The 4,961-nt window shown below is 40.3% G+C and overlaps 1 long non-coding RNA gene across 1 annotated transcript; it reads left to right on the top strand.

Moving 5' to 3' along the window:
* The first annotated feature begins 1,274 nt into the window (after positions 1-1,274).
* LOC117505979 lies at positions 1,275-2,485 on the top strand. The gene is made up of 2 exons (XR_004559322.1): positions 1,275-1,690; positions 2,027-2,485. It is a non-coding gene; the product is annotated as an uncharacterized LOC117505979 (long non-coding RNA).
* The last annotated feature ends 2,476 nt before the right edge of the window (positions 2,486-4,961 follow it).

The following is a 4,961-nucleotide window of genomic DNA, read 5'->3' as shown; positions in this document are numbered from 1 at the left end:
TTGATGCTTCTTAAGGTGTAAAAGTTAAAGTATATTGGGTGTACAACATCAAAAAGTGCTCTAAAAGGTTAGTCTGGTTTTTTTTAATGAAAATAACACATCCTGGGGACTCGCTGTACGAGTCACTAAATTCAAAATCTAGCAACATTCCAAGAGCCCTGATCCATAAGAGGAGAGCTGCCGTTAACGGGCGTGGCCGGTTCGTATCCTGGTTCCAGAGAAGGCTATTCGACTGGGGTGCGAGATCAGCGTCAGCGGGGTGGACGTCCGGTTGGAGGCAGTGAGCGGCTAGACGAATCTCCTCGCCACCAGCTTGAACAGCCTTTGTGCAGCCCTGCCGGGTAATACCCGTGGAGACACGAAGGTCGGACCCCAGAGACGGAGAGCTGGTTTTGTACACAAACATACTCATCGGAGGGTGAGCGTGTGTCGTGTGTCCAAAAAAGCGGGATCTGACAGACCCCTGTACAAACTGAACTGACCTTTGTCACTATTTTTGCTGCTTTTACCCCATAACTCCAGAACATTCCAGACAAGTCCAAACTATACCTTTTTGGAAGTGTTATGATCAGACAAATAATGTGATATAGTTTTCAACATGATTGGAGCATTTTAAAATCTTGACCCCTGTGTAATTCTTTATTGACCCCTGTAGCTCATTAGAGGTCAGCTCCAGGATGGCCTTATAGCTGAAAATAAACATTAGTTAATTTAGAATATGTGTGCCAAATTTGATGCTTTTATCATAAAATGCACCATTGTTAAAGAAATTTTAGTTAAGCGGCTCCACTCCCACTCTTCCACTATCTTCGTTCAAACACCGTTTCCCTTCCTCTAGCGACTTGATCATTCATTGTTTTTTCTTGGGCTTCTTCCTTTATACTTTTTGTGCTGTTAAATATTTTCAGATTCAAGAGGCAACAATTCTAGTTTTTCAGTTGTGGTGTCATCTTTCTTTTCTGCTGGTAGATCTGCTTCTTTTATACTTTCCTCAAATACTGCATTTTTACATCCGCCAAGGACATAATAAAATCATCAGCATTTATTTATTTGTCTGGCTGTTAGCAGGATTACATCAAAACTGCTGCAAGGATTTTGACAAAATTTTCCACCACAGATAGATATTAGGCTATTGAAGACTCCATAAAATTATGTCAAAACTACTTCACGGATTCTCACCAAATTTTATATATATACACATATACACATATACACATATATATATATATATATATATATATATATAATAGATTCTCACCAAAGTTTCACCACAGATAGATAATTAGGGCATGGAAGACTCCACTAAATTTTGGAGGTGATCCGGATCGGTGGATGTCATAAATCTCTGATTGCTCTCGTTTTCTCTGCCACACTTCTCAAATCTCGAGTAAGCAAAGCAGTGTAAGGTCTTTTTCTGCTCCTCAATGGACCAATTTACAACGTTGTAGTTTGGCTTGTTTCTTTTGGCCCTTTAAGTCTGTTGTTGCTTGGGTCCAGGATCAGTAGTTTGGTGATCTGGTGGGTTATCCAGCTGAGTCCTGGCGGAGGAGAGACATATCCCTGCTGCACTGGTGGAAGTTGTATGAATTATCATGTGTCTGTTCAGACTGCTCTTATGTCTAAATCTCTGACCACATTCAGAACAGCCAAATTGTTTTTGCCTTGTATGAATTATCATGTGTGTATTCAGGTGGCTCTTTAGTCCAAATCTTTGCCCACATTCAGAGCAGCTAAACTGTTTTTGTCCTGTATGAATTATCATGTGTTTCTTCAGGTTGCTCTTTTGTCCAAATCTTTGACCACATTCAGAACAGCCAAATTGTTTTTGTCCTGTATGAATTATCATGTGTTTTTTCAGACTGCACTTATGTCTAAATCTTTGACCACATTCAGAACAGCCAAACTGTTTTTGTCCTGAATGAATTATCATGTGTGTCTTGAGGTTGCTCTTTCGTCCAAATCTTTGACCACACTCTGAACAGCCAAAATGTTTTTGTCCTGTATGAATTACCATGTGCGTTTCCAGGCTGCTCTTGCGTCCAAATCTCTTACCACACTCAGAACAGCCAAACTGTTTTTGTCCTGTGTGAATTATCATGTGTGTGTTTAGGTTGTTCTTTCGTCCAAATCTTTGACCACACACAGAACAGCCAAATTGTTTTTGCCCTGTATGAATTAGCATGTGTGTGTTCATGTCACTCTTTTGTCCAAATCTTTTACCACATTCAGAACAGCCAAATTGTTTTTGTCCTGTATGGATTATCATATGCATGTTCAGCCTGCTCTTTAGTCCAAATGTTTTACCACACTCAGAACAGCCAAATTGTTTTTGTCCTGTATGAATTAACATGTGTGTGTTCAGCCTGCTCTTTACTCCAAATCTTTGACCACACTCAGAACAGCCGAATTGTTTTTGTCCTGTATGAATTATCATGTGTATGTTGAGGCTATTCTTTTGCCCAAATCTTTTACCACACTCTGAACAGGCAAATGGTTTTTGTCCTGTATTTATTCTCACGTGTAGCTTCTGTTTTTGTCTTTTACTCTGATCACAACCGCTAAATGGTTTAATACTTGCTTGCATCTCCTTTTGTTGCTCTGAGTTCTTCATGTGACCAGATGCTTTTCCATATTTAGAGACTTTAAATTGTTTCTCAGCAATGCTGCAATTGCTTGAACTAACAATATTGATATTTGTCCGATGGTTAGAATGCGACTGAAGTTCTCTGGTCTGTTTCCAGTCATAACTGTCATCAGTCTTAGTTCCAGAATTGTCTGCACTCCTGCCACTGGTATCTGGTTGTAAATGACTGTTTGGACCTGAGTTCCTGGCTGGTTGTGGTCCTCCATTGTCCTCTCCATCAGCTTCTGCTGTCAGTGTTTTGTGTACAGATGAGCTGCTGGCTACAGGCTCAGCCTTTGTGCTCTCATCACTTCGGCTTTGATGTAGCTGTGATGACTCTGGTTTTTCATCATTTTCACTCTTCACAGGGACAGCAGTGAAATCAAACTTGGTGAGATCTGCCTCCTCCAGCTGCTGAAGCTGCTCTCCCTGCTGACTTATCCGCAGCTTCTCGTCTTCTTTAATGTCCTCCTGGTCAACACTGAGGTTCCATTCCTGGTGTTCAGGGAGAATTTCTTCTTTATTCACCAACAAGGGCTGCATGTCTGTAAAAGAAACAAACTATAAATGTTAGAACAACACATTAAAATAAAGTATCAGAGTGGTGAGTTTGACATGATGACAGTAAGTTATTTCAGTGATGGGCACAGCTAATCAAAAAGTTAGCATTGATTAACCGTTAATCCGTTAACTGAAAAGTTAACTTTGATAAAGCTAAACTGATAAACCCATAAAAAAATTTAGCGGGAGTTACAGATAAAGCTAAACTGATAAGTTTCAGTATTGACTTCAGTACACTAGCAGTTACTGACAACAGCGAGCCAGCGCTTCTGTCTCAGATCAGCCTTCTCTCAGCAAGAGAGACCTGGGGGCCACAGATAAAGGAAAGAGAAGAGTGAAAGGAAGAGGGAGGAAAAAAGGTAATTTTTTTTCACATCATACAGACTAGTTGGCATATCACACAAGTCATGCACAGGCAGAGAGTTTTGACTTATGGTTAAAATTTTAAACAAACTAATTCTGGACAAGTTATTGAAATTAACATCACGTCTGTCGTTTTACAAAGTGCGAATATCAGCTACATGTTTTTGTTTTAAAGTAATGCACTAATTTTGAAGGTTTTAGCACTGAGACACACATGCTGCAATGCATTATGGGTAAATCAGTTTCCTGACATGAGTGGTTGGTTGGTCAGTATAACACACAACTTAATGAAACGTGTGGTGGGTTTTACAAATAAATCTGCATTTGTAAATATGTCATTTTTTTCATTTGTAAAAAAAGGCACTGCAAAAACTGAAAATTGTCTTTGTTAAGTGGATTCAGCACTTTTAGTGAGTTTGTGGCAATGGTATTCACACTGCCATGAACACTGCCATCTAGTAGATGGCAGTGTTCATGGCAGTGTGAACAGCTGTCTGGCAGTTTTTATGGTCTAAAGTGGAACTGAAACATAATTAAGTCTTTGGGAACTCTGTAATGATTCTTCATTTGCTTCAGCTGTGATGCAAATATAAACCGCACCCATGAAGGTATCAAGGTGAGGTGCAATCACGGGAAAGACAGAAGCTAAGAAAGGACATTATTTCATCACACCTGAAGGGCCTTGGATATAAGAAGATTTCCAAAAAAATGTAACACTCCAAGAGACACCATTGGGAGCATTATAAGAAAGTTCAAAACTAATGAAACAGCTGCAAATCTGTATGGCCGTTGAAGAAAGATGATAATTTCATCAAGGAACTTCGTCAGGACAACTAAGAGAAACCCCCGTGTGACTGCAAGACACCTACAGGATGACCTGATGAAGGCTGGTACAAGTGCTTCAGTGGCAACTGTAAGACATGCACTGAATAATTTATATGTGAGGTGCATTCAACAAGTATCAGGCCTGGTTTTATCCCACAGAAACAAATGCAGCACGTGAGGTTCCATTTGGTGGAGTGGGGAAGGGAACCTTCTTGTGCATGCTGTGTATTTTTCTCATCTGTAACGCACCAGAGGCAAGCACAAAGCCAAAGAGTGCATGCAGATGCTCATCTGCTGGAAAGGTCATGGCCTCTTGCTGAGAGCATCATAATAGTGGATGATCTCCAGAAGGGACAGACAATCAGTGGGTCCTATTATGTTTCCCTTTTATGACAACTGCAGGAGAAAATAAAGCAGAAGTGGTGTGGAATGCTCTGATGAAGTGCTCTGTTTCACTAGGACAATGCTGCACGTCGGTCATGACAATGGCTGTCATTCATGATTGTGGCTTCAAACTTGTTCAACAACCACCTTATTCCCCTGATTTGGCTCCTTCTGACTTCTGTTTCCAAACATGAAAAGGCATCTT

This window comes from Thalassophryne amazonica, unplaced genomic scaffold (genome assembly GCF_902500255.1).
Source record: "Thalassophryne amazonica unplaced genomic scaffold, fThaAma1.1, whole genome shotgun sequence".
In the NCBI taxonomy this organism is placed as follows: domain Eukaryota; kingdom Metazoa; phylum Chordata; class Actinopteri; order Batrachoidiformes; family Batrachoididae; genus Thalassophryne; species Thalassophryne amazonica.
Note: the sequence above shows the minus strand (reverse complement) of the source record. Positions and strands in the feature narration are given on the sequence as shown.